The sequence below is a fragment of the Epargyreus clarus genome, unplaced genomic scaffold (assembly GCF_041222505.1).
Source record: "Epargyreus clarus isolate Ecla_fem2 unplaced genomic scaffold, WU_Ecla_fem_2.2 ptg000018l, whole genome shotgun sequence".
In the NCBI taxonomy this organism is placed as follows: Eukaryota; Metazoa; Arthropoda; class Insecta; order Lepidoptera; family Hesperiidae; genus Epargyreus; species Epargyreus clarus.
In genome coordinates this window covers 4,299,191-4,323,266 of record NW_027332226.1, presented here as the reverse complement: position 1 = coordinate 4,323,266, position 24,076 = coordinate 4,299,191, and the positions used below count along the sequence as shown (strand labels likewise).

The 24,076-nt window shown below is 34.9% G+C and overlaps 1 protein-coding gene across 4 annotated transcripts in view; it reads left to right on the top strand.

Moving 5' to 3' along the window:
• Positions 1–24,076, top strand: part of jvl (javelin-like) — a 155,131-nt gene that overhangs the window by 119,978 nt on the left and 11,077 nt on the right. The window lies entirely within an intron of this gene.

Sequence of the window (24,076 nt, the reverse complement as noted above, 5' to 3'; positions counted from 1 at the left end):
ACGGACAGTGAACACATTATTGTATATCGTTAGACATTAATATTTCAATTTTATTCGAATTACATTATAACTGATTACTCATTTTTATTAATGGTCAATTTATATGTAAGTTATAATGTGCCACTTAGGACTACTAAGTTAGAATGACTCATGTACGTAAGAAATGTAAGAAAATATACCACAACCTTCAAATGAGAACCAACAACGTTACAGTATTGTTATTAGGCAAATAATTGTGACGGTGGTGCCCTCACAGTCGAATTCCTTAGAATTAATATAAAGAAATCTTGATAGGAATTGGTTCGATAAAATTTAATCAACAGCATAAATCGAACGTATATAGGTACTCGGAAAGGAGAATTTACATGGCTTTATCGAAATTTATTAGGGACGGAGGGTAAGGACACGCATTGTTGGTTTACTGCGTATTCCCAGTCGTATTGCAAAATTTTCTTTATTACTCTGGCGGGTCTACCTTCTCAGAGTTCCGTATCCAAAGGTAAAAACGAAATACTAAGGATCCGGTGTCATCCAGCTCTCATAGGACTCCATCGCTTGAACTGTCATAGCTACACACTAAAAATAACGAAGTACACATATAGAGCGTACTATAGGTATTACTAAATTACTATGACCATTATAACAACAAATATTAAAAATAAAATTATTTTAATTGTCTATCTATTACGGTTCAAGAGATAGAACCCCGTGACAGACGGACAGCATAGTAATAGGGTTCCGTTTTTACCTCTTGGTACGAAACCCCAAAATATGTATAAATCTAAAGGCGGGTCTTCTATATATAAGAAACCGGTACTAAAATATAGGTATACAGAAATATATACATGTAACGTTAAATATATTGTCGTGGTATTGAACCACGTTTACGAGTTAGACTCACCCTTGGCCGTTTTTTGTTAACATAGCCACTAGGAACAAGGTCACTCCTCGAAGATAAAGTTCCTTTTATATTGGAAAGCTTTCGTGTGTTTGGTCTGCGTAATGAATGCGATTATTTAGGCAGTAGAGCCGAGTTTTTCGTGATTTCTTGAAGTAGGGTGACTTCACCACCATTGATATCGACTAGTATTTTTTTTTATTTTATTTGGAAAACACACAATGCTTTCAAAAATAAGTTACTTACGATATAATTATACACTACACCATTTTACAGTTTTCTTATATTGCAACTAAAGACGCTTTCCACACTCCCAATGTTTTTATTATCAAAGTAAAATAAATATTTGGATTTATTTTCATGTGTCAAAATTTACTAATAAAGTAGCTGCATGTATCAGTATTATGCCTAAAATGCCAAAATTCGTATCTATTACATACAAGCAGCGTTTCAAAAGAATGTTCTGAACATAGCGTTTATTGACGTAATAGTTCTACTGTGGCTCTGTTGAAATTATATTGTACATCTGTCAATCATAATCTAAGTATCGATGTTTCGTGTAATTGAATTTGTATTGAACGAGCAACAAACGATGACTCGATTCTACACATTGAGTTGCATAAGAACTATTTAAGTCGTGTGGATAAGAGTACACCCGTATGACTAAGTGACTAATTGCTTTCGCTATTTCGATAGAAGAAATTCGGTTGTGCAACGAAGTTTCTCTTTTGTGTGTAGGGAGAGATAATTCAAGGATTTTTTCACAGAAGTCGGATTATTTTTCGCTTGTAACTATAATAAACCTAACCTCTTGATAAAGCAATAAGTGTTGTACTCACATGAATACGTAACTGTGAATAAGGTTGCTAAAAATTATACAAATTTAATGAAAATTAAGACTTAAATTATATTAGCGACGACCAATACTATTAAAAGCTGATACAGAACAGAACCGATACTTTCAATACGAAGTTATCCATCGATTATTATCCAAGTATCGATAGTTTCAATTTATCCAACTTAGCAAAACTTTACTAACTTTAACTTTTACTTTTAACTTTGCTAAAACTTAGCAATATATTAATACCTGGATTGTTGTTCCATCCATCCATCGGTCCACTGCTGGCCTCCCCTAATTGGCGCCACTCCAACCGGTCTCGTGCGCTTTGAATCCAGCGGTTTCCCGGCGTCTTCTTCAGGTGGTCGGTCCACCTGGTCGGGGGGCGGCCTGAACTCCTTTTGCCTATGCTTGGTTGCCACTCGAGGACCTTTCTTCCCCATCGGTTATCGGGCCTCCGAGCGATGTGGCCGGCCCATTGCCACTTCAGCCTGCTAATTTTGAGAGCTATGTCGGTAAGCTTAGTTCGTCTACGGATTTCATCATTTCAAATACATACTTTAGTATTAAAAAGGTTTGATTAATTTGCTTCTTATACTATAAAGATACTCGGACAACAGGCTGCACTACCGCTACCAAGGACAAATGACACATTTCGTAATTAGTTTTTATAATCACTTGGTCATTAGTAAAACCTAATTGGTAATTATGTTTTTTCGATTATTCACTGATTTACAGTTCTGAGAGTTTCAATTGCGTGACTTATTTAGTTTATTTTGCTTAGTTTTTCAAGCACAATAAAAAGTTATAGTAGTAACTAACGCTGAATAAAGACCTATTATTAAATATTTTTTTATGTTGCTGGGTTCGCAGGCTTTAATACATCTAAATTGTAACATATTATTACATTTTACTTTTTGTTACGTTTCGCGCTTAGTTTTTGTAGTTCACATGGTCAAATAATAAGTCCGTTTCCTATATTTTTTGTGGTCTACATTCGATGACGACACGCGAACACGTTGTAATCAAACATGAGTCACGGTGGACACAAAAAGTTGACTAGTTTTAATTCTTAGCATTTATTCAACAACAAACTGGTTATCGGTAGAAGTTTGTAGATTTTTTGTTTTCTATCTTATGAAATTTTAAAGTCAATTGACTATAATTGTCGCTCTAAAACATGTTTGTTGTATGACAATTCTTGCTCACCAATTTGTCAGCTCGGCCCGCTTGCATCCCCACGCACGATTTTTCGTTATTTCGTTCTCAGTATACTAAGATATTTATGTATTGATATTTAAAAGTTTTAACAAAATATGTGTTAACGTTTTTTAGGTACGAAAAATTCTAAACTGGTTTTTATGTATTCGCTTTTTTAATAGGCAGAAAGGCTAAGGTAATATATGCATAATGCTGAATTCCATTAAGTATATAATATGTTATATACACCTACCGACATGTGTATATGAACACATTCTGGCAAATTTAAATTTATTGCGAAAATTGATATGTCAGATACAGTCAGAAGTAATAAAGTTCTGTGTATTGAATTTATTGCAAATTAAAATTACAAAACACGCGTAAAATTGCATCAGAATAATGAGTAACTTACAGATTATCTAGGTAGTATGCAAATTAATCGATAAATTTGCATACGAGTATTACCTAGATATAAAAATAATAAACCGGTTAGAAATACGAATTTTGAAAACTAAAAGTAAAAATTATGCTGTACTTATTTTGGTTTATCGGAGATTTCATTGACGGTTTTAAGACCCAACATGCGCTCTTAATGTACAAGAGTGAGATAAAAACAATTAACAGTAAGATAAGATTTTTTGAAAAAAAAATGGTCTTCAATCGCCAAATAATCTTGTAATATGAAAAGCTAATTCATTTCGAACGCACATAATTTCGATAAACAAGAGGTTTGCGTAGGATTTGAACTTTCGTCCCATAGGACGGCTCGTTAGTCGTTATAGGAAGACGTTATTTATTATTCGGTCTGCGCTAAAGGACCCACTTTCACAATTCAAAAGATATGCTCGGAAGTGGGTCAGCGAGCGTGTCCTTTGTTAGCTAGGCGGGGTTAAGTCTGATTTTGTCATATGAAAGGACCTTTGGAAGCATAAATAAGGGACTGTTTGTTTTTTTAAGTTAACGAATATTGGACGGATTTAGTTTTGGGGAAACTGTGTATAATTATATCCTTAGTTCGCGAAGGAACTGGAATATTCTTGTATAGGAATAATAAATTTATACGAAATAAACCATTTTGGCCGGGAAGGGTGGATTTTATTAAATGCTTTTTCTAATGCTTTTTCTTCCTTCAATTTCGATAAACAAGAGGTTGAAATGTATTTCCTATGTCCAATTTCGAAAACACGGGTCTTTCATACAATAACTCTACCGTCCTTTTCCTCCTCAAGGCTTGTTTTTAAATAAAATAGCCTTTCCGAAGGAAAATCAAATACTACTACTGTAGTAAAGTCCATTCGATGCATTCAGCTATACGCGATAAATGTCGAAACCACTCAAATTAGTCGCACAGACAAGACACGCGAATGACGTGATAAGCAGCTCATATTAATCCGAGTAAGCACAGACCGTAGTACACAATTGTAGTGTACCGAGGTACCCTTAGCGGTGCGACACGTGCCTTCGCACGGGTTGAAAGGCTTTTGTGGACAATGGCACGCCTTGGAGGGTTTTCAACGGTAGTGCTGACTTAATGTCTACGGCACGCTGCCTGGGGGTCTGGGTTCTGCTAAGTGTTCCGATAGTATGATAGTAATGATAATGAGACTACTTTTTCCTAGGTTATAATGTATGCAAAATATGATGCAAACAATTAAAATGGTATGACTGTAATTTTAAAAAAATCTTATATTTTTATTGCCATAGAGGAAATCCGAGCTACATCCAACTCCAAGGTTTTTAATTTATACTGTGTGTGTGTGTATTTTACGCTACTCTCAAAACATTTAGGGTGCCTTTTTATATATATAGGAGTGGAAACAGTGAAGTGCAAGAGAACGGTGTCCCACACGATAAATGTAAAAAATATTCAGAAAATATTGAAACGTATACCTTATGTTGAACTCCAAATTTTATAGGTTTTCTACAAATGTCGAAAGAAAGGCAAATAAGAATAAGAATAACGAAATTTCTTAGTTTTCCTTTAATAAAATACACAATTTAAAGTTATTTCAATCACTTAGCAGCTACAGCACGAAGTGATCAGAGGTATTTCGCTCTGTTGCATGGCAAATAAGGTATTGTTATTCAAAATGTGTCAAGCGTAACTTGCTTGGAGGCGTACGAGAATGCGCTTTACGATAAAATTGTATGTAAAACCACTTGTATTTACATCGTAAATAGATTTTGTTGATTTGTAATGCGTATCACACTTGCTATTATTAGACAACACATAAATAAAAAAGGAAATATATACTTTTTCATACTCTATTATTGTACCGGCGCACACACACATAGGTACAGACGTATAATTACGTATAATCCACAGTCTGACTGTATAATAATATGTTTACGATTTATGTAAAGTTTTAAAATCTGTAGTAAAGAATATAACCCGTTTTCTCTATTAAAATGTTAGTAACATTTTAATAGAGAAAACCCTAACATAGTCACACAAACTTACAATGTTATCTTTCATTTACCCTGTGGCCATAAATTGACGACCGACTTATTAGCATTATTACATCCATCGGTACATCAAAGCTCCAAAGAGCACTTATTAGACAAGCACGCAAGACTAACTGTCCAAATGAGAGCCGATTACACCGGTGCGAATGATTGCCAGTCAAATTAGCTTTTTTATACAATCACGAAACAAAACTGATGGTAAATGTTCCATAACGGTTGATTGGCGAGCCGACGGCGACTGGCGTGGCCCTAGATAATTTGTAAAAGAATTGGTAATTGGTATGTACATACAGACACACGTAGGCTTATTTATACATCTACCGCTACACGTTTACATTACACTACATTTATACGTTTACGACCGTATGCGGCCACACATACCGTCTTTTTTCTTATTGTCATCCTCTCCGTTAGCTGGGCGGTTCGAGCTCCCATTCATGCCATCCACAACCCCAAAAGTCCCTTTTTAGATGCTTCTTACGAAAGACAGGGTATCCCTTAGCCGTATTTTAGACACGGACTACAGGAACAACTCGTGTTAGGTGTTACACAAACTTTTAATTTTTACTCTTTAAGTTATCGGGATAAAATCTTAACTGGTTCAACTGTTTTCATTCTTAATCTCTACCTTACTGGAAGAGTCATGTCAAGATCAATTCTAAAGTTACCAAGATTAGACTGACAGACAGATATCATACATATAAATGTCACGACTTAGATAAGAGCCAAAGCGCGGCTGTGCCTAGATTTAGCTGGCTATAACTGGGTTTAACCTATTTATGAGAGCTAAAATTTAGTCGACTTTATCATAGAAAGTAGTACGTAATATTTACTTTATTTAGAATTGAATTAAAAGTTAAAAGCATTAAGTCAAAGGATAGCTTAAGGGAAAAGTTACTTTTCCAAGTTTGTCACCCTCAGTAATAAGGCTATACTCAATTTTTGCTGTCATTTATATGTGACAACGAATGCCCGTTAGTAAACATCAATATTGACCAATTTTTGCCTACCAAAGTGATTTGACAACTTTTGCCTAACAAAATAGTTAAATTTAGAATTGTGTTAGGCAAAAATGGTTATGATTTATTACTCATATTACTACTGGGACTTCGTTCAATTACTCCCCTGCATCTTGTTGCCGACTAAAACTAGTTGTTCTCGTATTTCCGTTCCTTCAGCACGCTTCTAATTGTCACTAAACCTTCAAAAATGTATCTTATTTGTTAACTTTGTAAATGACGATTCATTAGGGTGCAGCCCGACACCGAATTCATTTAACGATACTCTAAAAATAGTCAAATAAGACATGTGTTAACTAATTTCTTCATTCTTCGCTCCGGTTTTAGTGTTCGTCATACAGTTGGTTTTGACTAATGGATTTTAATTATACTACGCTATCTTCTATAATAAAAGAAGTTTCTTTCAAACATTTTTACGGTATCTTCGGATAATTGAGGATCCGTTTTCTAATTAATTACTTGTCTCCGTCGCTATACTCCCTATTTCCTTTTTCTAGGAAAGATTTCTTCCATTTACTGAAATGCCCTAATTCGTAAGTGATAACTCAGTCTTAAGTTTCTTAAACATCAATTAAAAAAAATATGGATATTGCAAATATGTTCAGAACATTATTATCTTTTTTTGTTAATAACAATTTCACATTAAAAAGCGCAATATCCATGTTAATTAATTTAGATATTTACGCAGGCGTAAACCTGAGTGACAGGAAAACCGCTGCGTGTCGTGAAACATACAAATATTAGCGGCAATTTGCCATTCAACAAAGTAATACAAAAGACGTAAACAAGTTACAAACTCGTTATTCAAGTTCAAGGATCATATTGTTTGTTGGCAAATAGAAAGTTTCAATGAAGACTAAGCATCTGTTTGTAAGTGAAGTTTGCGTATTGTATTTACACTTCTCTCTAATTAGAGGGAGGCCTTTACATCAATCGAGAAATTCGTCAAGCACTTTCGTATGTTACGACTACGACCAACGTTCGATTTACACTTGCCGACAGTACGACTTCTATATCGTATCGCATGGTATGGCCCAGGCAATCGTAACTGTCTTCAGCTACCGATCTATGACATGGTCTATATCTTGCACTATTTTTAGATTTGAAAATCATTACATAAATTCATAAATTTTTGTACCTGGTATGATTCGGTATTTTGTTATATCGATAGTATTTTTAAAACAATTTAATTAATTCGTAATAAGAGATTTGAATTAAATATTTCCTTACAGTTCATCTCAATTTATTCTAAAAACTATTATCGTGTCCACGAATTATTACCGTAATGTAAAATTTGTCTTATCATTTGTAGAAGTTAGTAGTTACCTGTCCCATATTACTTGGACCAATTGTACAATGCATACGAATGCAGAATCGTGCATAATGTCTCTTTCATGCAGCAATTAACATGTTCCGATAGCGCTTTCGGAACGAATTCGTATCATTTATTCAACTTTCTTGTGTTTCCGCTTGCGGCGCTCGCGTCTCGTTTTAATATGTTTTCATAAGTATGTTTTCTGATGATCGCCATATTGTGATTGTTACAGTCCCTAATGTTTCCATTGTTATTGTGATTTTCTCTACGTGAATAACAAATTCTCATTTTTTTTTGTTTGTGCTTTTTACCCGACTGCCAAGGAAGGGTTATGTTTTTCGCGCGTATCTTGTATGTTTGTCTTTCTTTATTTGATCCGATCTTACGAACGGCTGGATAAATTTCGACAGTTAAGGTGTCATTATATCTGTCTCAATGACCCGAGTGTCCTTAGATAGGTGTTAGAAAAAAAAATCAAAAGGGCGAATTTATGGCGCGAAATAGTGACACATTTAAAAAAAAAAGTTAACGGAACCTATCGAGTGGGGTATCAAATGAAAGTAAATTAAACGTAGATTATAAAAACATATTTGTATATATATAAAACTGCAAGATGACTGACTGACAGACTAATTAAATGACTTTTTCAGTTTTTAGAAATCAAACTACAGCCAAAATCGCTCAACTTAGAGTTCTGAAATTTTGCACAAAGGTTCACTATATAGCGTAAATATGTACTAAGAAAGGCTTTTTGGAAATTCTACCCCTAAGAGGGTAAAATAGGGGAAAATGTTTTTTTTGAAATCCTTTATTTTTGAAGCAACTGCTACAAAATTTTGTATTTAGCTTTCTGGATAGGAACAAAGACACACCTATTTATCCCAATCCAAAAAATTAACCCCGTAGAGGGTAAAATAAGGGTTAAAAGTTCATTTAAACAATCGTCAATTTTGAAGCAAACACTATGAAATTTTGTATTTAGCTTGTTGGATAAAAATAATGAAATTCTACCCAATACTAGGTAAAATAATGACCGGAACTTTGAATTACTGAAGTTATATATTTTATGGAGCGTAAATGGTGGGTTGTTTTTGCGTTAAAAAAGTTAACTAAACCTATCGAGTAGGATATCAAAATAAAGGAACTTAAAAGAGATTACACATACATTATATAATATATACATATGTATTACTCATCGAGATGACTGTCTGACTAAATGAGTAGTGTTGCTGTGATAAAGATCAACGCAAAGGGAAACCGCTGAACTTAAGAGTGCTGGAATTTTACTCATAGGTTCTTTATATAGCCTAAATGAGCGCTACGAGGACAAAAATAGGATAATATTGTTAGAACATATTTTCTTTTTGAAGCAGATACCTACTATGAAACTTTGGAGGTATTTGGCTTTCTGGATTAAAATAATAAAACGCCTATTTCTCCGTTTTTGGAAATTCTACTTCAGCTTTTATAGTGCAGTCGGGTTTTTTGATTTTTTAATTAATTATTATGATAATATGTAATAAAAATTTACAACCATTCTTGGTACTTCGAATGTGTCCGTACTGAGTGTTTTGATATAACCAGTCATCTGGAGCTGACCTAAAACCAATCCTATATGAATTTGAAAATCCATGGGTGGCATTGTCGACCTGATATTAAGTGGTTACGACTTAACAATGCCACCCATGGATTTTGCCACCAATGTGCTACTTAAATTTCATAAAAAATACTGGTTATCATTTGTATTCTACGATATAGCAAAACAAACCCATTTTAAATGAGTAAAACTGGGTTTGTCAGTATGCAACCGTTTATTTCAATTTGTGGCCTACACCGCTTATAAATGGACATGAATAGCACAATGTGTGCATTTAACCCTCCGTTATAATTATAAATACATCGAGTTCCAAGAATAATCTTTCAAACTGAAATGCTCTTCAAACAATTCGTCTTTATTCGAAGGGGAGTAGAGGGTCTCAAGTATCATTGTGTTCTAAATTTAGTAGGTCTTTGGGTCTTAAACATTTAAATAAATATTTTACCTTTTGTTTAAATGAAATGCTATTTAGAGTGTGAAAGGCGGTCAGCGTGAAGTAAATTTTAATTTTCATATTACTTTAGTTACCGCTATGAAGATTTTTAATTCTGTAATGTGTACTACAGTTTTATTCTCGGATTCACAGAAAATCTGACTAATGTTAATGCATGAAAATTTAATGTCAGCCATAAAATTACCGTTAATGCTGACCATGATCGTCTTTCAACGCAAATGATATCTAAGCATTTCAACGTCAAATTAAATGAAATCAAAGTATGGCATACTTTGTTGGAAGTGTGGCATAATTCGTGCTGGACCACAATGATTCTAGCCTTCACTCAGTTGAGCCGATAAATGATAAATCCATAACATATGTTGTGTAGTCAAAATTAGATTGGATTTTGATTCAAAGTTATTAGATTTTGTAATGTCAAAGAAATGTATTAAATATACATTACGGCTGAAAATAGACATAAAAATCTGTCACACAACAATCACGCATCATAGTGATGTCCAAAAGCGTAACAATACAACAGTATTTTGCAACAAGCATTCTAATATTAAGATGTCGGTTTCGCAACGCTATCTGGGACGCGCATCAGACATTTCAATAGCGGTGCGTGCGTATGCGCATAAAATTTGTGTTTTTTTTTTCTCTAGGATGTAATTGCATGTACCAAATCAGATCACTAGAAGATGGTGCTTGTAGATTGAGACGCGTAATTAATGGTACATTGAAAAGTTTGCTGGAGACCACGCTAAATCAGTGGTACATGTGTCGAAATAAAAAATTAAAGTTAGACATTGGTAAAAGTCGAGAGTGGTGTTACGATTTAATGCTCTTTGACATACCAGTAATGCAGTCCTAATGGCGAGGAGTCACTAGTACACCTCAAATATAAGGGGGGGCCTATGAACTGGTATCCTTCAGAATTAAGTTGAAAGGCCTTGCGTAAGTGTCTCTGTATTTACCCTTCTACCAAGCAAGTACACACACAATTCTTAACTGTTTGATATTACTTGTAGAATTCGCATTTTTCAATCTTTGTCGAAACTTTATATCTGAATTAAATTGACAATTTTATAATTTTTGGGCGGTTATTAGTTGTATATATATTGTGAATATTTGTAATTGTTACACAACAACACTAATCTTTACAATCGCAAAATTCAAGAACAATAGAACAAAAAATGCGATAACAGAGTCCGCGATGTTATTCCAATGACTCATTTGTGTATTGTCCTTGATAACGGTATTAGATTAACAATTTTTGTGTAAAAGGAAAATATTGATGTTGTTAAACTTTTTCTATGTTTCTTTTCAATTATTATATTTATTCTAAGTATATTCCCTCTTCTCTCGGGTCTCCTTATCATGAGACTCCCATGCCCAGAATTGGGACAGTAATGGGTTGATGATGATGATCAAGTATGTTCCAGTATTACTTAAAGTAAAGTTCTACTGTGTAACTGCTACACTTTACACTACATGCACAATTTCCACTTTACTTCTCACACTTGACCTATAATAAAAACTATCAAAAGTTAAGTTTTTGTTTTGAAGTTGTAGAAAATTAAAGAGAAAGGTTGATTTTGTTTGTTTGTTTGTTTATAATAAAGGTTAATGTCCACTAACTTTCTACTTTCTTCTCGTAGGGTTTTTTTGTTCTTTTGGGATTCGCTTTCAATAACATGATAGCATCTTCTGTTTTTGATGACGTGCTAATAAAAGTATTTAATTCATTCGAATAATAATTGCATTTTACAAGCATACTTCTACAAGGTGGTAGAACCCTTCGCAGTTCAACTTCGAAGGCACCACCTTCAAGCAAGCATAATTTTATCAATTACGTAAGTACTTTTAATCAGTATCTTGAAAACTGTATTCACGGTATTGAAAAAGATTTTCCTCTACTTACGCTTCTTCCTATTATAGGGGAAGCCCTATGCATTTATCCACGATGCAGAAATCATTGCACCATCGTCACGTAATATTCAACTGTTGTAATGATTAGACTAACCGTATTTGCATTGGGTTCTGTTCATGTTAGTACTGTTTTCTTTTTTATTAAATGGAATAGCAAACGAGCATGTTGATGAGTAGTCTCTGCCGTCCATGGGCTAGGACATCTGTAATCAATCCCACATAGGAATAGAGTACTACCTGTGGTCGGCCAAGCTACCTCGAATTGATTGAAGGTTGACATATTGACTTATGTGCGGTCTAATATACGGGGTGCATTTTAAAAGTGGATTTCTTTCCAGAGTTTGGCTCTTATAAACAACACTATCCGATAGTAGAACAAGATGTATTTTTTTTCTTCAGAATGAACTCGTCAATTCCTGGCTATGGAAATTGATTTAACGAAATCTAATGTTACAGTTTTATTTTTTATAAAAATCGGATTCGTAACATTTTTTTTTGGTTTGTGTAATTACGGGTAGCCCTAGCGGCCTGCCTGCACAGTTTCACCGGGTTTTTGATGGCGCGCCTAAGCCTTTAAGCATATTTCTTATAGTTCCGGTTTTAGCCGTGAAGGCCCATTTGATAGTCACCCGGTACACAGTATAAGGATCTAGTCCATCCATATTTCTACTGTGTTCGGTAGGTACATGTTGTTAAATGTATATGATTACCGCATGATTACCGCCTATTTGAGTTTGTTAAAATTATCGTAAAAAAGGCGTACGTGCATGCGGGGACGCAGAAAGCGCGTACGTGGAGATTGTACGTATCGACTGTCGATGCAGTCTGTGACCATGACACTAATGCTCAACTCGCACTTGAACGGTTTCCTTTTTATGGCATACCGCGCTATATATAGACAAACACTGTGTTGTAACAAGTGACACCGGGAAATATTATGTTAATGTATTCATTGATTTGTTTTAACGGCGCTGACCTTTCATGGATTCCTCGGACAACTTTTTAATAAGATTTTAATGTAGTAACGACTTTAGAATCTGTAAGAAGGTTATTAAACTCAGCGTCATCTAATCACCATTATGAGATTATACAGAGATTGAACCTAATGAAAACCAAAAAATATGTCTTCATCAGTAATCAGTGTCACGTAAAGTTTTCATAGTATTTAAAGAAGTCATCTACATATCTATATATATAAAAGAAAGTCGTGTTAGTTACTCCACTTATAACTCAAGAACGGCTGAACCGATTTAGCTGAAAATTGGTAGGGAGGTAGTTTAGAGCCAGGAGAAGGACATAGGATACTTTTTATCCCGTTCGACCGCGTTTCCGTGAAGTCATTTTATAACTCAAGAATGGTTGAACCGATTTAGCTGAAAATTGGTAAAGAGGTAGATTAGAACCAGGAAACGGACATAGGATACTTTTTATCCCGTTCGACCGCGTTTCCGTGAAGTCATTTAATAACTCAAGAACGGTTGAACCGATTTAGCTGAAAATTGGTAAAGAGGTAGATTAGAACCAGGAAACGGACATAGGATACTTTTTATCCCGTTCGACCGCGTTTCCGTGAAGTCATTAAGTAACTCAAGAACGGCTGAACCGATTTCACTGAAAATTAATCGAGAGGTAGCTTAGAAGCAGGAAAAGGACATAGGATACTTTTTATCCCGTTCGACCGCGTTTTCGTGAAGCATTTTATAACTCAACAACGGCTGAACCAATTTGACTGAAAATTGGTGGAGAGGTAGCTTAGAACCAGGAGACGGACATAGGATACTTTTTATCCTGTTCGACCGCGTTTCCGTGAATAAATAAGAGTTGAAAGTTTGTATTAAAGTCCCCCAGTTTTGATGCAAATCTATATGAAAATTGGTATTTGGGATTTCGATAGAAAGTAATTAAATATCTATTTTACGATATTTGCAAAATCAACCCTTAAGATGGTTAAGTAGGGGTTGGAATTTCATTTTAAAATTCGTTAATTTGGAAGCAAAGACTGTAAAAATTTGCATTTGGCTTTAGAAGACACTTCGTTTAGAAGTCGGCAGATTTTGAAGCAAAGTCTATGAAAAATGGAATTTAGCTTTTTGATTCAAAATAATAGAACACATTTTGCACCGTTTTTGGAAAATCAACCCTTAGGGTCGTTTAATCGGGTATGGAACTTTAATTTAATATCCGTTAATTTGGAGCACTAAGAAAATTATCATAAGACATAATGAAGCATCTGAGTCACTGTTTGTTTTTTTAGATCAACCCTTAAGACTGTTATAAACTGCCTTTCTATTTACACACCTGTTTCAGCATTTTTAGCTATTCAACAACCCGATTAGAGTACTATAAGTAAATAAACTTTCTTTAAAAAAAACCGTTATTGAAGGTTTAGGTACTTCTTTTCGCGTGTTTGTAAAAAAAAATAACAAAGAATACAACCGACTTCTATGTCACTACAAAGTAAAAAATAAAATGAACGAAATATATTGAGCGCCGACTTCAGAAATATGTACTAAACCAACATTTATTTGAATTATTTTTTACTATGTAGTGACATAGAAGTCGGTTGTATAATTTGTTAATTTTTTTTTTACCCTTTTTAGTGATGACATAATAACATTTATATTAATACAATATAAAATTGTATAAACGTGATCATGAATTAAGGTAAGGTCTGAATTTACATTGATTGGAACCGCCCGCTCGCAGGGCGCTACCGCGCCCTGCCCGCTTAGTTTTATATTGTCTTATGTGTTCCAACCTAACCTAACTAAATAGTCAATGATGAACTGGCTTTGCAATTTCATTAGAACCTCCTACACCAAATATCTTCAAACACGACTCTATTATTCCCATCGGTTGAGGAGTTACATATTTTGTCTCCGAGCCACATTATCAGACCCTTAAATAGTCAATGATGAAGTGACTTTGCAATTTCGTTAGAACTTACACTAAATATCTTCAAACACAACTCAAATATCCCCATCGGTTGAGGAGTTACATATTTTGTCTCCGAGCCACATTATCAGACCCTTAAATAGTCAATGATGAACTGACTTTGTAATTTCATTAGAACCTACAATAAAAAATAACACAATAAAAAAAGAATTATTAAAATCGGTTCACTAACGGCGGAGTAATTCGTGTACATACATAAAAAAAAGATACCGGCCGAATTGATAACCACCTCCTTTTTGAAGTCGGTAAAAAAATAACAGAGTGCAGAGAGGTAGAGTGAATTTTATTTAATTGTATTTTTTATTTTCCTGTTCTCCTGTGGCTAATATCTGTCCTAATATTTACCAGTAGTTTATGGACATAATACATAAATTACACGAGTGAAACCACGAGGTACAGATAGTCACTCATAATTAGGTGGTACGAAGTTCACCGGGTCATCTAGTTAATGTATATAAGTAGTTTTCAGTGACAAATTATTAACGTCATGAAAAGGACCCCGTTCCAATTAGGTATGCACTTCTATTAAAATATAGACATTGTAATTTGTATTATTCAAGAATTGAAGGCACGTCCTAAACAAAATTTTCAGCGAATACATAAATTCTCATGGTACATTGAACAGTACTTTCGTAAACATATTTCATCCACATAAAAACGACGTAGTAACTTTTTTATTTATCTATTATCATCAAGCAACTAAACGTATGCGGGCGTGAACAATTTCATCATTCGAATAGATATTTGTCGAGTAATTACACCGTTGCGTTTGCATTAGAGATGCAACGGATAGTTGTTTGGCCGGATACCGGATACCGGATATTCGGCCTGGTCACCGGCCGAATATCCGGTATCCGGCCGCCGAATATTCGGCCGGCCAAACGATACCTACAGTTTAGTTTGGCGGCGGGCGCTTCGTGCAGGTTTCAACCTGTTACGTTCGCGCGGACCGAGGCAAGAAACGAGTTTTATTAGTTCAGTGTACGGAACTATTTCGTATGCAGTACACGTGCTCCCGCCTATTTTGCTGAATAGATAAGTTTTTTTTGTGTTTAATGTGTATAGTAGTGTATACGTAATTGTGAACTCGTACTTCATTCTGTGTTTATTTTATTTGTTTAAAATAATGGCAAATAAACGATCTCCGTTGTGGAACTATTTTGAAATAGAAAAAAACGATGCAAAGTACGTAGTGTGTTTAATTTGCAAATTAAAATTATCTCGTGGTGGCGAAGGGAAGAAGGCAGGGACTTCCTCTATGAAAAACCATTTGCAAAGCAAGCATCCCGACAAATTCTCCGAAATTTACGGTGGTCCATCTTCAACTTCATGCGGCGGAAGCAGAACTTTTTCTTCTACGAGTTCATTTGCAAGTACGAGCGCTCCCGCTCAGCCGGCTTCACATAAACAATTAACTTTGGCAGAGACAGTAGAAAGAAAACAGTATTGGGGTATTAATGACTCAAAATCTAAGGAATATCATTATTTAATTGGTGAAATGATTGCGTTAGATAATGAACCACTATCAATGGTGGACAGAGTTGGTTTCAACAGGCTTATGCATAAAGCAGTTCCTCGGTACAAGATCCCCAGTCGTACATTAATGACTGAAAAAATAATACCCGACATTTATAACCGAATCAATAAAAAAAAATATGGAAAATATTTCAAAAGCTGCCGTGGTGTCTGTTACGTCAGATATATGGACTTGCGACCACAATAATGAAAGCTTTTTAAGTTTTACAGCCCACTGGATATCTCCTGATTTCAAACTGGAACATGGCGTATTGGCAATCAAACCCTTTTCAGGGTCTCATACCGGGGAGAATATAGCGAACGAATTGCACGTTATTGCCGCGCGCTGGAACATTCCTCTGAATAAAATACACATTGTTGTGCACGATAGTGGGGCTAATATGGTAAAAGGAGTTCGGGTGGCTGAATATGATTCTGCTCGCTGCTTTATTCACTCGCTCCAAAAAGTCATCACTGAATCACTTAAATGTCAGCCTGATTTAATGGAGATGTTAGCTGCTTCTAGGCGTATTGTAACCCATTTCAATCACTCAGGACTAGCGCAAGAAAAACTGAAGGCCATTCAAAAGGAGCTGAATTTACCGGAACATCAGTTGGTGCAAGATGTCAGTACACGTTGGAACTCCACCTACTATTTACAGGAGCGTTCATTAGAGCAGAAACGGACTGTTTCTTTATATATTGCCGACCACGATAAACTTAGTAACTTGACTCCTCATCAGTGGAATTTAATGGAGCAATGTATCAGCCTTCTTAAACCTTTCGAGGAAATAACGAAAATTGCCAGCTCAGGTTTGTCATGCATTTCCGAAGTCATACCACACGTGGCTATATTCATGAGGTACCTTCAAAAAGAAGAAACTGCGCGGAAAGTACCGAATTGTTGCATGTATTGATGTCTCTGAAAACTGAAATAGAGCAACGTTTTCAACATCTTGATGAAGATCCAAAATATTTCCTGGCTACTTTATTGGATCCCAGATTCAAAACCAGTTTTTTTGGGATAATACAAACAGAAAAAGCTAGACAAAAGCTGCTTCTGGAGGGCCTAAAAATGAGTTGTAGCGAAAAGGATTCAAATAGTAGTGAAAGTGATTCGCCTCCAATGAAAAGAAGGGCAGGCAATGGCGCAACTGTTGTTCATAAAACATTTTGGGATTGCTTTAACGAAGTCGCTCAAGATAATAGTCAAACCGAAGATACGACAAATAGTGCTATAGCCAACGAGCTTGACTTTTACTTAAAAATGGTCCGAGTTGATCGACAGAGTGACCCTTATGAATGGTGGGCAGCAAACGCCAATCAATTCCCAATATTGATAAAATTTGCCCAAATATATCTGTCCTCACCATGTAGCAGTGTTTATAGCGAAAGACTTTTTTCAGAGGCAGGACTTGTTTATGAAAATAGGAGGAATCGTCTGTTACCCAAAAATGCAGAGAATCTCGTTTTTATTCACCACAATTTGCCGTTAGTTAATTATGAATATTAAACTCTCTTTTTATTTATTTGGTAACACTTATTTTATTTTATTAAGAATTAACATACGATACGCTACGATTGGTTGAATGGATACTAATGCTGATCATAGGATTCCTTAACAATTTTAAATGAGGCTTTTTGATAAGTTTAAATTGTATGTTAAAGGTAATAAACAAATATTGATAATTTGTTGTTGTTTTCTTGTATACTAACCATTTTTTAAAGTTAAATACCAAACAGAATCACTATTCGGTATCCGGCCGGATAGTGTGTAACTATCCGGTATTCGGCCGGATAGTAAAATAATGGCCGGATAGGCCGGATACCGGATAGCAACCGGATATCCGTTGCATCTCTAGTTTGCATGCGGCCGTCAGTATGAAAGTGCCATTAGATCTCCGCGCGCCCGCATTCGACGTGTCGTTCCGTTATCGTTGCGTCGAGTGAAAATAAACGTAAATAATGCGCGATGGTTCCGTTTTGTTTCGTGAACGGCTGGCTTTAATCTTAAAATGAATTGTACGGTAATGCCAACATTTCCTATTTTTATGATAAATTTTAGGAGTAAAAATATTCTTAAAAATATATTAAATAACCTGAAAGTTACATCAAAAACAGCTGCTTCTAAGTTGTCTGACTGAAAACACAACATTTAAAAAGTTTTTTTTTGTTAAATAAACTATTTTGCTTCGTAAATTAATGCTATGTGAGTGAATGAAAATGCAAAATATTTCTGTAATATTTATAAAGAAAAGCGCCGCACGCTTTTTCTACCTAATGAAAAACATGGCTTATATACTAAGACTCTTAGTGCTTGCTTGTTAGTGCAATACTTTAAGCCTATTATTACTGTGGCTGTTTAGAGTAATAATTTATTTACAGTCCCTTTTATGGAAATATTGTTGTAAAATAAACATGTTCAACTTAAATATACCTACAACTTTATAAAAAGTACTCTTACACATCAGCCCGTATGTTATGCAATATGCAATTCTTAATAATTTTCACACAATCGTATGTTTTTCGTAAATGATACAGCATTGTTTGGTGTGACGCGAGTAAATTACTATATTTAGGCTAATAGCGAACGCTGTCGGCCTTGCTTTGACGCGGAAGTGAAGAAAGTGAAACGACAGTCGGACGACCATTGCGACTTGGTCCGCTATTACAATAGCTACTCTGTAATAATAAGGGAGAAACAAACGAGGCATCTGTGACTGATCTCAGGTAGACTTTGGTCTTTGATACTATTTTAGGGTTGATTACAGAAGTCTACGAGCGGCAGCGATCACTTACCGTTAACTGGACTCCTTATTATTCCAAATTAATAAAACAAAACAACACGAATTTAATTTATACACGCTACATAGGCAATTGGTCCAAAAAGACAAAAAACTCATCTTTCTAAAATAATGCAACACGACGTTCGACCGTATTCCTTAAATAATACTATGTACACACATATAATGACATAATTTCCCGCACACAGCAGTCATGTCATCTAATCACTCGAAAGTGTAACACCACTGGTACCAACACTATTGTCTGTTATAGAATACGTGTTACATATTTCACCGCGGATTACACCTTCGAGATAAATGTACTTAATAAATAACACCTCTGATAGTTGAAACTCGAAACTCACTTTCTCGACTCAACTATGAATTTCGTAGATAAACAACGGTTTACAAACCGTGTTACCGTCGTTGAAAGTGAAGCGAGGAAAGTCAAACTAAAAGCGACATGTCTCTCGGCGTCGTATATTTTGTTAATCGCGGAAACTTACTAGAAATAAACAAATATAATGTTAAACTAATAATATTAAAGTAAAGGAAGTACTTGGAGCTATAAGATTAGATCAGGTTGAATGTTGATAGGTTTTAAGGACATTCGCGTTACGTTAAGCAGTTAATGATAGATATATGTATATAGACGTGATTTTACAAAAGATATGACTGATTTTATAACACAAATTAAGGCAAAATTTTCCTACGATTCATATATATCCCCCTCAAGGAGTTTGGTAAGTGGGAGAATACACAGAGTTAGACCACTTTAAAAGATAAAGTTCAAATGATAATAACATCACATAATAATATAAAACGTAGTCTACGTTCTTTCATGAAACTACAATAGGAACCATATAAAATACACTATAGTTTTTGTATAAAAACTGTCATGTCGAGGATCTAAGCCATTACAAGTGCACTTGGTTTAAAACAAGCGTCTGCTGTTGAAAACGAGGAGAATTCACTACAGTACGGAACAACTAACGGCCTTTATACTATAAATAAATGTACGTTCTTTATACTTAGAATAAAAAAATGTATGCACTGAGTGGAAATGAAGTAATGTAGAATGTAGGTAAGCACTCGACTTATCAGCACTCAACGGTATCAACAATGTACGCATCGACATTTTATCTACGGAGTCTTAACAAGTTATTTTTATGTGTAAGACGAGATAAATCTTTATCACGCGCTCGGAAAAATACTACATTACTTGCTATTGAGATGATTGAAGAATTCTCTCGATTTTTCTTTTACATTTGTTCAAGCATCACAACTCTCAATATTGCAAGTACGTACATATTTAGACAAAGTACTGGTTCAATATGTTTCGTTTCCTCTTAGGGTTCGTACACAAAACTGCGATGCGACGTCGCATCGCAAAAATCTGCGAGCTCCCTCGACGCATCGCAAGAACTTGCGAATTGATTCGCATCGCACAGTGGTTGTTGTTGTTGGTCACCCTGAGAGACGCTACGCCGCACGATATCGCATCGCAGCAATTCGCATCGCAATTTTCTGCGTTGCGAATTCGCATCGCGTCGCATCGCAGTTTTGTGTTCGAGCCCTTAGTTCTCAATGCAATTTGTTATTACTTTAAATAGGAACTTTGGTTTTACTGACGTTAATAGGCTTGTAAACCCCTGTCCTGTACACTTGGGTATAGGTAAGGTATGGTTAGGGGCAATAAAGGCAGAATTTTGCATTCTAACGTTATGGCCTGTTATTCATTATTTCATTACATAAATAATTCGCATGTCAACCTTACCAAAATATTAATGTTCCGTTATCGTCCGTATTGGCCATACCTTATATTGGTCGCATTCCTCTTTAAAAGTCTCGTTAGCGTTTCATGAATTGCAATAATGCGTATCCGATAGCGATCACCACCGTTTTGTAGAGCTAATGGCAATTAAAATATCTCGCGAACAAGTTTGATTAATACGCTTTACGTTTACGTAAGATAAGATCGCTTTCAATCTTCTGTGTAAATACCCGCAGAAATATTTCTAGTGAACGAATGAATGGGTTTATTTTCGTTCGGCGTTCCATTCATTGAAAATTATTCTGTTATATTTCTTGGATTTTTGCCAGACTTTTGTTATACCGTAAGATGAATAGGTAAATATCAAAGTTTTTCGACAAGTCTAATAATTTTACCAGTTTTAGTTTTTCAATCATCTCAAAGGTTATTCTTCCCCTATATTCTTTTACTTTAAACGGTTTTAAAAAATGGACTTCCTGTTAATTTTAATTTCAATATTTGATCAAAGTAGATATCTTGTTATCGAACTAAGAATCTCTAATTCTATGGGCTATAGAGATCAAGTTGTTACAAAATACAAACGATTAATGAAATCCAGTTTTTAGCAAATTATTTCTCAACCTCACGGCTATTACTTCTTTAACAACAACGATGTAACACAATTTGCTTCTCGATCTGTTTAGCAAAATTTGTTACCAAAATAAGAACTTTAAAAAATACGGAACTTAAGTTTTTTTTCTCTGTAAAGGAAGCCAAATGATGTCGATAACTCAAATAAACAAAAACGTTTATTGATAAACAAGTGGAAGTCAGTAAAGTACTGGCAAAAACCGTTTTCGTAACAGAAAAACGACAATAGTCGCCAAGGAAGAGAGACCGCGTCCGGGCGCAGGGCGTTCGAACGTAACGCAATTTTACGCCTAAGCACACGGTGACATTATTATTTGGGTGCGTTTATAGAGAAGATGAATATCAAAGCGTGCAGCTGGCATGTGAATAGATGTGTCGAAATTTTCAATGCCTATTGGTGGCGTTTAAAATATATGGTTAAAACTGTTAAAAGTGTGGTTATTTGGTTGCGTAACTAACCTAGAGTCAGAAGATCCTATGTCGACCTTCTCACGTAAATACACATACATCTGATTGACACATGTGTCATATAGTTAGATAAGAGAGTGTTTCGATTATTCAGAGAATCTATATTCAACCGTTTCTTGGTAAATAAGACGAATGCAAACAAGATAATATAATTTCAGTAAATAACTATACATAGTCGTAGACTAAAGAATAAAAAAAAGAAAAATATAACTGAGATATAAAGTTTAATTAAAAGAATATAGTATTATTCATTTTATGGAACTTAAAAAAATGTTAAGGCGGGAGCTTTTCAGGATTAAAAAGTTTTAATTAAGTCGCATGTAGTTTTAATATGATTGTTTATTTAATATAATTTCTTTGTGATATTATAGATGGCACTGTATATATTGAATACATAGAAAGATACTCCTGAATCTACATGAATATTCATATTGGAAGCGGAAACCCTTAAATTATGTAATCGATAATGTAAAATATATGAATATAGATCTTAACGTACATTTTTGAGGTAGAGGCCAATCATGTCTGTTCGGCTTCTTCCCAAATTAGGCCTTATAAGCAATCTTACCGTTATGTTTTTCACATTTAAATATCGCGTAGGAACTCTTTATCAAAGCAAGTTATATAATTATTCCACTCTCCACACTCCACAATTTCTCTTAACCAAACAATTAATAGCATTAAACCTTTAAGTGAAATAAAGCGATGTTGTTTGTCCCCTCTGTCGTAGTTCCCCTTAAACTAACAGTCGTCCATTGATAAGAGTTATAAATTATTTATGACCGTTGAACTCATCTTGAACTATGTTTATACACGGTTTATTAATTTGTTTGCGTTTTGCAGTCAGTAATAAAATGGAAAGTCATTATTATTATGTGTACATACGTTATTAGTTCTGGGGGGCTAGCCAAGTTGACATTCTACAGTCGCTTGCGCTGTAGAAACGCTATAGAAACGCTAGAATGTATGAAATTATCAATGATCACGTGATCAAAATAGCGAAGTAGAAAAGTCGTAGCCAAGTTACACGATAGAATAGAACGCTAGCGATTCTACGATGCTCATGTCATTGCTTTTTTCCATACAAGTGACAACCTTTGACAACCTTTTGAGAACCTTTTGACTTTTTTGTCAAATTTGTTAGCGAAGCGTATTCTAAGATAAATGTAATAGTGAGCGATCGCGCCGACCCTGTAGAAAACGTAAATGCTAATAAAATGGCGGATTCTGTATCAGCTGTTTGTCACTTCACTACGCGCTATCACTGCATTATAGACTTTAATTACTCTTGATCATTTGAAAATGTATACTTTAAATGTGTTGAAGTTTGAATATGACTCTCTATAACTAGGGTACCCTAAAATATTATAGAAATGAATTACACAGTCGTTTTTCTATTTTAAATTAATAGAAGCATATAATATAATAGATAGATACGATAGAACTTAGAGTTATTCCAGTGTTTAAATAAAAATATTGTCTCAGTTTAACTGTTTTATTGCAACATTATTAATGCTTCTCATATTAGCTTTACTTGTAACTAAACCATTTATTTAAACCTTAAAAGAAAATATAATATTAATATCTGTATCCTTTTTTTTCATTATTATCTCCTGTTTCCCAGCAATCTCTCTGTCTAGGCATAAAGTTGGTGGTTATGAGGTTTCATTTGTTGGCATAGCATTTATGGTATACACACAGTGGCAAATTCATTTATAATTATTGCCTCCTTGGAATCCGCTCCTACGATGGAAGAAGATCCTGAGTAGCTCTCCTTTTGATGAGCTTGAAAGTGCGGGTGGATTTCATAAGTTCACTAGCAAGTTCATTGGAGTGTCTTTATATATACGAGTATATGATTTTAGTTTATTTGTCACTTTCTCTCTCACCGTTGTCTCTGTGGCATCAGCTATCATGCGAAGCATTTTCGATTGGAAGCGCTGTATGATGTCCAAGTTTGAGTTGGATGCGGTTCCCCAAAGTTCGGATCCATATGACCATATCGGTATTAGTATGTATTTGTAGTGGACAAGTTTGTTGCTGAGAGACTTTCGTGCCATGAGCCAGTAAATCTTAACAAGTTGGACGTCCAGATATTTTCTTTTGATCCTACGTATCCTAAGTTGAAGTAGGTAATTTTATACAAAATACATGCAATCGCTGTCATTAGTAATATCGCTATGAACAATTTGTATACTCTTTGTAAACAATCACTAATCACCATAGTTACCGTCCATAAACACATTATTA